The 10,204-nt window shown below is 47.6% G+C and overlaps 1 long non-coding RNA gene across 1 annotated transcript; it reads right to left on the bottom strand.

The window, feature by feature from the left end:
* Nucleotides 1-1,382: 1,382 nt before the first annotated feature.
* LOC306644067 lies at nucleotides 1,383-5,098 on the bottom strand. Its single transcript, XR_013759161.1, has 3 exons — nucleotides 4,726-5,098; nucleotides 4,202-4,414; nucleotides 1,383-2,608 (listed from the first exon to the last, which is right to left on the bottom strand). It is a non-coding gene; the product is annotated as an uncharacterized lncRNA (long non-coding RNA).
* Nucleotides 5,099-10,204: the final 5,106 nt, after the last annotated feature.

Consider the following 10,204-nt stretch of genomic DNA (forward strand, 5'->3'; position numbering starts at 1 on the left):
TCCACTGCTTGAACAATTTGTGTACTGCCCCCCAAATTTTTAACCATTAATGCAGTAAATATAGTAATTAATTTTAGCTCCCTAAGCCATATATGTATTTGGAATTTTAACTGCAAAGTAAATTATTTAATAATAACCAGTGATTTCTGCAAGATGACTTAATGAACTCCTAATATCAGCAAATTTAAGGCCTAAAGGCACTAAACTAAATGTAGACTCAGATTACATCCAACAGAATTATTCATCTAAGATCAGTGAAATTATTCTTGCACATAACAGCAATCTAAGTACAAAGTTTAGTGTTTTACTAAGGACCTTAACCTAGGATGAGCAGTATATGTTTATTAGGAAATTAACTATGTGAATTGAAGAGACCAGACTTCAAAATCTAATTTTTATAAATATGCTCTGTGTTCTCATTGGATAAAACTGGTTATTAACCAATTTTCCAGAACAGCTGTACAGAATTTCTGCATGGCAGCCAGCTAAATGGTACAAAATAACATGTTTAAGCTGGAATAGCTTATAATTTTATTTAAATAAAATTGCTGCTATAAAGAGGGCTTCCCAAAGCTCAGGAAAATATACAAATATTTTAATTAAGGCAAATTCGCTTTAAAAAATAAGCCTTTTAGCGGTGATTGCTTTGTAAACAAAGGGATGGGTTGGAAGAGAGTGTCTTAAACTCAAGTCTGACATTCAGGCCCATGTCACCCTATAAACCCGCCCTCAGCAATTCTATTTTCTATTTGAAAAGAGAAACCAGCTGTGGGTTGGCTTTACTAGGTGACTGTGACTGAGTGACTCACCTGCTGGAGTGGCAGCGCACACTCTCACCTTTTGTTTATGGGGCCTGGTTTCTAAACACGTGGGTGCGCAGAAAGAGTCGGGGTCAACCTACTGCACCCATCGTGGGCTGCGCCGCCACCCATCCCACCCCACCCCCATCCCTTATTTGGGATTGTTCAAATTTCTCATTTGACCCAGCGGTAACTCTTCCACTACATAAATAGTCCATATTGGTGAAATCATTCTCTTTTGATAGGTGGTTACTAGCAGTTAACAACCATTTATTTACTTTTAAAATGAATAATAAACTTCATAAACTAACCGTCCACTTGCCCCTCCTCCCCAGTACATGCCCGGGTGAGTTGGTTATTTTCTGTCTTTATTCTCCAGGAGGCTCTTGCCGAGTGGGGAAGAGAAAGGGGAGGAGGAAGGGAGGCAGGGGGGAGAGGGAGAGGGGGAGGGAAAGATGGGGAAGAGAGAGAGAGAGAGAGAGAGAGAGAGAGAGAGAGAGAGAGAGAGAGAGAGAGAGAGAGAGAGAGAGAGAGAGAGAGGAGAGAGAGAGGAGAGAGAGAGAGAGAGGAGAGAGAGAGAGAAAGAGCCAGATCCTCCAGGGAAAGGAGAAAGGGGCTAGAGGAGTTAGGGAATATGGAGACGATGAAGACTAGTGATCATTAATGTCCAGAAATTAGAAACAAAACAAAACTGTTGTTTGCGTGCGTTCACCCAACTAAGGATGCTGTGGGAGAATGACTCTTCGCAGTTCCTCTCTTCCTCTGCTCGACACCCTCCTGACTTAATGCTATTTTAGCTTTTCCTCTTGTAAATTTCAGAGCCAGCTCCGAGGTTATTGAGGACACTTATCCGAAGGAGGGAAATAATAGAGGTGTCGAGAGTGTTTTTGATGTTTCTTAAAAGGCAAAAACAAAACGCCCTCCTTTAAGTAAGGGCACACAATTATACCTGCTTTTAATTTTTATTCGGGAGGGGGAAGCCCCCCTGGCTGGATGAGACAACTTTTTAGTACGATTTAGATATTTTTCCAAAATTTTTAAAAAATATTTTATCCTCTCATATTTAATCAGCTGTAATTATAACACATTCAAAATGAATAATATGCCTTGACAGTATTTTTATTGTTATTGTTCATTGCATGATGTTCGACTGCTTTAGAAGCACAGGAAAGAGAAGTAAACGCGCTACAAATGGGGAATTACCCTCGTTTAGCATTAAAATTCATTTAGATAAAATTGCCACAAACATTTAAATGGGAAGATTAGTTCCCCCTCACGCCTTATTGCACTCGCTCAATGGTTCCGTTAAGAACATTTTACACGTTGGAAATTCCGTCTTCTCAGACGGCTTGCTGTTTCCTAGTTACCCACATTCAAAGCAAAGGCTGCAGCAAAGGCAGCCGCAAAAGCAGCAGCAGGGGAAAAAAAAGTTTTGGCAACTGGTCTGCAATTCATCCGCTGCTCGCCCCAGTCTCGCCTCCGCCCACGGCAGTCTGCCCCCCACCCGGCACCCTTTGCCCGCCGCTACCCCTCCCCCCCCATTATGTCATTTGCAGAGCCCTGTCCTCAAAGAAACAAGTTGCTTAGTGGAATAATATATAGAGATCATGTTCAAATACAAAGAAATATCCAAAAGCCAGTCGGTCCCTCTCTGGGTCTCCCTCTTCCCCTTCCGTTCAGAATTGAGGTTGAGTTTGAATGTGCTGAGTTTCTCACATCCCCTACCCCTGAGACCACAAGGCACGTTTTTTGGCTTTCTTTTTCTGCCAGGACTTTTCCAGGAAATTCACCACTGCTTCTTGCTTGTACTGTATTAGAAACGTGTTAAAGAATTAGTTTGAAAAGTCCACCCAGCGTTTAGTTTCTCCCTCCCCTTTCCTCGCCCCTCCCCCCTCTCCCGCCATCCCCCCATCCCCCTCTCTCCCCCTCCCTTCGCAGAGCCACAGGAAAAGAGGAAAGTCGGCTTCGACTGCCACCTTTTGGGGATTCGGGAAAACGACTCGGTAGGAAACGGTGGGAGGCGGAGGCGGAGGCGGAGGCGCGGGGGGTGGGGGGAAACCCCCTTATTATCCTGTGTCGGAACTGGCTCCCTTAATCTGATGCTTAAATATTTGATGTGGAAAAATTACCCATAAAATTAGTTACTAACAATTTCAAATTGAAATCACTTATCGAATTATAAACGCATTAAAGCTGTATGGATGGTATTAGGAGTTCCTCGGGAGGCAGCGGGTGTCTCCTTGCAGGGAGCGGGGCCGGCGAGTTTCGCCCCGGGGAGAGGCGCCCAGCGCGGAGGTCAGGGAGAGGTGGGCAGTGTGGCGCGGCGTGGTCCCAGCCTCGGGGACCAGCGCGCCGCCAGGCCGGGCACAGACTCCGGCTGGTTCGGCTCCCCGGGCTGTGAGGAGGGAGGGGAAGGAGCGCTGGTGGGAGGCTCCGACCTTGGGGCAGAGGCGCCTATCAGGAAACTTCGTAGGAAGTCGAAAGAATCAGCAAAGGAAAAGCACAAGCACTACCCGTCACCTCCCGCGCGCCGTCTCCCAAGCGGCGCGCAGACCTGGCGATCCTAGTTCATTGCGGCATGCAGCGCCCCCACCCACCCAGTCGTGCGGGCTCAGGGCTGAAGATTTGCTGCTATCTTGGCGTGGGACGAGCCCCGCGCCCCTAGAGAAAATCCCGGGGCCGCTGCGCGGAACTTCAGCCAGGATGCAGCTACCCCTGGGTCCCACGGTGGGTGGTGCCTGGGCCCAGTGCAGGGGCGGACAGGACCCTGCCCGGAGCCCAGAGCACTTGGGGGCTGTTCAATGCCTGTGGTAGCCTCCTACGTCCTGCCCACCCCCACCTGAAAGTCAAGTCTAAGGGATCGCTGACTTTGTCTCTGGAGACCCGGCGACCAGGGCTGTGCTCTGAAGGGTGTGAAGAGATGCCTCCTGCGCGACTGTGGCTCCTGCCCTCGAAACTACTCCGAGTGCTTTGTAGTGGGCTCGAGGCTTCTTAATGAACTCTGTCACACCAGAGCTCCGCTGAGTCCCACCGCGCTTCTGGGAGCGTGACCCTGAGAGTTTGGGGACCAAAGGGCACCTGGGACTCTGGCAGATTGCCCTGGAGGGCCTCGAGTGCCGGGGATGGGAGCCGCCGCGGGAGACTGTGGGCGGCACCCCCGACGACTTAAGCAGGAACTCCTGGAGATCACTTTAAAAGCCCTGCAAACTTTCCCCTGCCTTTCGGATCCCCGCAGGCCCTCGGCCCATGCGCAGGCGGTAAAATCATGACCTGATGATGCAAAGCTCCGGGGTAGGCGTTTGAATACCGAGTGGAACGGCGTGGAATTGGGTAGTGGGGCGCCCTGCCTGACCGGGCATTTTTCCTGGTCTCTCCCCTCTTCCATGCTACCCCGCACCTACTGGCTGTTTGGCGACCCGTAGCACTCGGGGTGGTCGCGGTGCAGAGTCTGCACGGAGCTAGGAATCTCAGGGACCAGTAGAGAGCCATGAACGAGAGTGGGAGGGGAGGATCCGGGTCCTGATGAGGGTGACTGATGGCAAGGAGGGGGAGGGTTCCCTTTTCCGCCCGATCTGCCCGCCAAGGCGTCTGAAACATTCTCTCCCAAGGCGGATCTGAAAGGAAAAACAAACAACATATTGAGCAATCAGTTCGCCAACGTTTGCGCTTTAAAGCGTCTTTGCCCTAAAAATGATACCCTGGAGGTCTTGGTGTGGAGATAGGGGGCACTTTCAGGGCCTTGGTTCTGACTGGTCGCACCCTGGGGTCGCCCTTACGCGCGCTGCCTTCTGCTCTCCCCGCGCGCTCAAACCACCACGGGAAACCCGGGCAGTGAAGCCCTGGAGAAAACGGATTTAGTTTTAAGCCAGTCTACCATCGATCGGGTCGGTAATTCCTACCCCTGCCCACTCTCAGACACACTCACCTCTACCCTAAAGCATTAAGTTCATTACGCGAGAAATGATCTTAATCTCCAGGCGGAAAACGAGTCCCGGGACCTCGCCGATTGGGGGAGCAGTGAATAAAGTCACCTGCTTCACACACTAGTCGGGCTGGATTCTCTCTGCGGGGGCCTGGTGTGGCTGGGCGCGCTGCGTGGGTCCCTGGCTTCAAGTTTAGGCGTGCCCGCCAGGGGTCAGGAACCCTGAGTCTGCTTTCTCCGGGTTAGAGACCTCCACAGGGGGTGGGATTGCGCGCTCTTGCTTTCCTCCTCCCCTCCCTTGTGCCTTTATTCCTAGGCCTCTCTTGTACTTCAGCACTTTCTCGCTTCCTCCTCCCCCAAAATGGCAAGTTCCCCTTCTTCACCCAGTGTCCTGAGGCTCCACCGCCTACTAGACCCCGCAGGCGTAGATCCCGCGCTGCAGCCCCGGTAATAACCCGTAGCCGGATCCCGCCCGCCCACCGCACCCACCTTTCTGGACATGGGGTGGGTGGGGATTGCTTGGCAAGGCCCCCTTGAAGAACCTTTCTGAGGGTACGCTGGGGTTTTTAAAGAATCAGAATCCTCGATTTAGGGGAGATCCTCCTTCCACTGATAACTCAAACCCCAATAGCGTCTGATACCCCTAGCAGCCTCCTACTTCAACCCCTACCCCGCCTCGTACGCCACCGGCAGCAAGCAGCATCTGGCACCGCTGGGAGATGAAGGCTAAACAGGCACACCCGTGCCTTTACTGGGCCGACCTGCGAGGCGCCAGCTTCTTCTGGAGACTCAGTTTCCACTGGACAAAAGCTGAGAAAACTCAAGGCAGTGGCTGTGTAAATCCACGTTCCCCCCACCCTCCACCCCATCCAAATCTGATTTCAAGAAGTGCATTTTCAGGTAGTCCTAAACTGTGAACAGCAGCTTTGTGTGTTATCTAGTGGGGGTGGGGATGGAAGGGGAGGAGACTCCCACTGCCCGCTCCAGTCTTTAATGTCTGAAATAACGAAATGCCTGTGTGGCAGCTGCTGCTAGAGCCAAAACTAACTCTTTGGAAGACGGAAAAGAGTGAAAGGCAAAGAAAGACTGTTCATTTTTTTTCCTTTGGTGCCGTTTGGGATGTCATCTGTTTCCTTGGCGACTGTGTTCAGCCCCCGGAGCCCCTGGGCTCCTGGATTGTTAGGGGGGAAAAAGCATGCTATTTCTGCACCGTCATTTATCACTGTCACCGCATAATGATTCCCCTTGCAGCCCCTTATTGATGTTTGTAATTGCATTATCTCATAAAGGGGGATGATCAATGAAACCGAGCCGTGCATTCTGGGGTCAGAGGAAGCCAAAGTACTGTTTGTCCCCTTTAATACAACAAGTACTCATTATCTTTAGGTCTGCATTCAAAAAATGATCTGATCTGGGGCTGACCCTGTCGGACATCCCAACACTTTCTAAAACGCGGTTTGTGTAACCTTTTGCTTAAATGCTAAATCAAGTACCTGTCTTGCATTTCAACGAAACAAAATACTAAAACTGAATGAGAAAAGCATTTCTTTTCATTTTTTTTCCCCTTTTATTTTCGGGAGGGGGAGACGCGATCCTCTGAAGACACAGGAGGTTTTACACTGTACTTAGTGGTCTAATATGGGAAAAGCAAACCCCATCAACAAGGGACCTGATAAATGAAAAAAAATTGGGGTGAAGGGGAAAAAGGTATCTGGGAGCTTTTAGCACGGTCAGTACTAAAAAGAGCAGAATAAAACTACATCCGGTTTAATTAATAAGAGCTATAAACTGTAATAATTCCCTATGATTCTGCCCTTGCTTCTCCCTTTTACAGAGTCATATCTCTCCGGTTTAGATAAATGACTTTTGAGCCTGTTCGATTCTCACAACAACAATAACTAAATCAGTTGCACACTGTGTTTCTAAAACCATCTACGAACTCCAGCAAATAAAAAGAAGTTCATTTGTCTATTAAGGCAAGTATTTAGTTGGGCAGAAATGTCCCAGTAACACTGAATAGAGTCCATGTAATCCCATGAAAATCAAGTCATCTTGTTGCACTGAAGTAAATGAAAAAATACAATGGAGAAAAAGTCCAAGTGTAATTTTAAACTAAATGCATTATTGGACTGTCACAGTGAAAACGTGATTGTTTGGCCGGGATAGGGAGGGTGTACATCAACTTGGCTCACATTTAACTTAAAGGTTTTTACAAAAGAAACATGTATTCCAGAGTTGGTTATCATTTTAGTTTGTGGCAAGAGGAGAAATTGAGGCAATTCTAATTCATCATTTCAGTACATTAGGGTGAATAACTGCTTCAAAGACAGAATTAAACAAAGAGCTTATTTCAAACATTGTAAGTTTGTGTTATCAAAAAGAGGAGTTTTCAATCTATTAAAGATGAGTTCCCCCATATTAATAAGACCACACACACACACACACACACACACACACACACACACACAAAAGAAAGGAAGGAGGGAAGGAAGGAAAAAAGAAAAGGATAGAAAGAAAAGACCAAGTCTAGGTGTATTGCTTTAAAAGTTCTAGAAATTTCTAAATTAATAGATCTATGTTTTAAATAAAAGAATGAAAAGGAAAATCCTTCACCATAGTTGAGAAGATGAGTAGGGTTTGCTCCAACAATCTGATACCTGACATAAAATCTTAAATTGAATGATAACAAAAGGCTAAAATAGTCTCACTTGGAAAAAAAACTTTAAAGATAAAGCTAAAAAAGTTTTAACTGTGTTGAACCCTCACTTAATTTTTCACTAGAAGGCAGATTCTTCCAAAAAGTATCATTTTCCAGAAATTCTGTCAAGGCACTTTGAAATAATATATGTTCTGTATTATTTAAATATCCTGGCACGTTCGTTCTTTGAAAATGCTCAAACTGAAATGGATATGCAGCCACGAATACATTTAACATAAATGGTATCTTGTTGTTAGCATAAAATATTAAAGGGAAAATAAAACTTTGTGATTTGTCAGTTGAAATAGATTTTTTTTAGCATAATACTTTGATTTTCAAAACACACAAATGAAACCCCTTGATTTTTTTAACCAATCAACACAAGTCTTTCTCTTATTTGGCTGGGGATCCGGCATCATATATGCTTTCTATTTTTAATATTTAGTGTTATAGCCCACGGTTAAAATAATGAAAAATTAGTCTCGTTTCAGAAATTATTTATTTATGGAACGAACATGATTAAAACATAAACACACACAAACTGCAGCTGCAACAGAAAAAAAACTTGATTTACGGTTATTAAATCTTTGATCGCCATGTTAATGTTTCTTTTTCTACCTTTCATTTGCATTTTAATCTATCGAATCTTTACAATTTTGCTGCCTCCTATTTCAATGATTGATTACAGATCTGAAATAAGAAAACCAAGCCTAGCTTTTCTTTTCCTTTCTTCGCTTTCTTTTTTGCACCCCCCCCCCCTCCCCTGGGTAGATTTCTGAAACTTTCTCTCAATGCTAATGTAGACAGGACAAATTAATTCTGCTCTTTTAAATGTCAAAGATATAAATAAAAAATGTTTTCTGTCCCAAACGTGAATATTTTCCCAGCCGCTTGTTTTCGAGTCATAAAAGATCATCCCAGCAAAATGCAATTAAGAGGGAAATTCACGCGCGCGCGCGTACATACACACACGCGCGCGCGCGGCAGAGTGGATTTTTTTTTAAGGGACGTGTTTTTACTGAGTTAAAGAAAGGTGAGAAGTTCATCGTCCCTTCTTCATCAGTAGCCTCGCTAGGGTTGCTTCAATCTCAATCTCTCTCTCTCTCTCTCTCTCTCTCTCTCTCTCTCTCTCTCTCTCTCTCTCTCTCACACACACACACACACACACACACACACACACACACTCCCACTCACACACTCTCTCGGAGGTTTTGGTCCTTTATCTGCGATCTGTTTGATTCTGTGATCTAAGTCACACAAACAAAAACGAGCCTGGTGGGGGCTTGCTGTGGTTAACTTGATTTCTTGGGACCAGCAGTGTAGAGACAAAAGCGGGAAGCCACTCAGGTCCGTTCTCTTTCTCCGCCTTACTACTGCTCCTTTCCCCCTTCTCCCCCGCACCCTCCCCACATGCCATTTCCAGTTGCGGCTCCGCGGATAAAATGGTCATTTGCTGACCGCTTTGCGAGTCCGCGTCACTTTTCGCGCTGGCGTGAAAGCAAGTGTGGCGGTGGTTTTGGAAGGCGCCGGCCGGACGTCGGCTGGGCTCCTTCTTCCCGCGGGGGCTGAGCGCCCCCGGGGCTCTGCAAAGCTCTGGTCCCGACCAGATTGTGCCTCCCGCCTGGCTGAGGGTCGGGGCTGGGGCAGGAGCTGGGTAAATAAATGGGGCGCTCAGGAGGCGAGCCCAGGTGTGAGGGCAGCGGGAACCCCAAGGGGCGCCCCCTCCCACCTCTTTGGATGCGCCCGGGGCTCCAGTCCACTCGGTGGGGTTTAATGCGGGCAGACACTGGGGAACCCGCAGTTGAATGAGGACCGACTTCTCAGGCGGGTCCAGGCTGCTTGCGCTGGCGTCCGCCGGTGGCGGGCTGTGCCCCGGGAGGAGGGCGATTGGGCAGAAGTCGGAGCGATGGGACCCCCAGAAACGCCTACACGGGCACACGCACAATCAAGAATCTGGGTGTGGGGCGTGAGAGGTAGAACAACCCTAGGCAGAGTCTCCAACTCGGCTCTAGGACTACGTGCGCGCCCAAGGGCGTGCCCACAGCGGGGGCACCGACCACCTCTCCCCAGGTCGGGTTGCCCGGAGCCTGCATTGCTTCCTTTTTCCTAGCGACCCCATGGGTGACTGCCTCGAAGGGGGCGATCTTCATTAGGGTGGACGTACAAAGCGGTTAAAATACAGAGAGGGCAAAGAAAAAGACTTTTGATCCTGGCCGACCCTTTGTCTTGAAGCAGATTAGGCAGCCTAGAAAACAGAAGACAAAACACAAAATCTAGACAGGAAAACTTATTGTGTTCACAAAATATAAAAATGATCCGAGCGGTCTTGTACCTCTAGGGTTGAAGATAGATCCTTGTAGGAGAGTGGGAAGACAAGACGGGGAAGATTTAAAGGGAAAGAAACGGCAGATTATTAAGAAAGTAATAGTAAGGTGTCCCATACACTACAGTTTTATTGTTGGGTAGTAACTACCCGATTTATTTATTGCCGGGGCTATATAATAGAGATAATGACCACAAACTCAAGATAAATTCTTAGGCGCCCCTCCGGTCAATTCTTTTTTATTTAAGAGAGTGAGCCTGAGAGGTGAGCCTCATCTCCTCCCCTTCTCGAAGATCCGTCTTGCTTTCTACCATATTATAAGCATGACATGCAAATAAATAAGTGCTGCTGGATTTGCGTGGGTAGGCCTGCAGGATTTATTTCAGGTGAGGGAGGAACATACACAGAATATGAATTTCCGCAGGAGCTGCGGCGCGATTCCTGCCCGCTCCTTTTCGGCT

This window comes from Sciurus vulgaris (assembly GCF_902686455.1).
Source record: "Sciurus vulgaris genome assembly, chromosome: 14".
Taxonomy (NCBI): domain Eukaryota; kingdom Metazoa; phylum Chordata; class Mammalia; order Rodentia; family Sciuridae; genus Sciurus; species Sciurus vulgaris.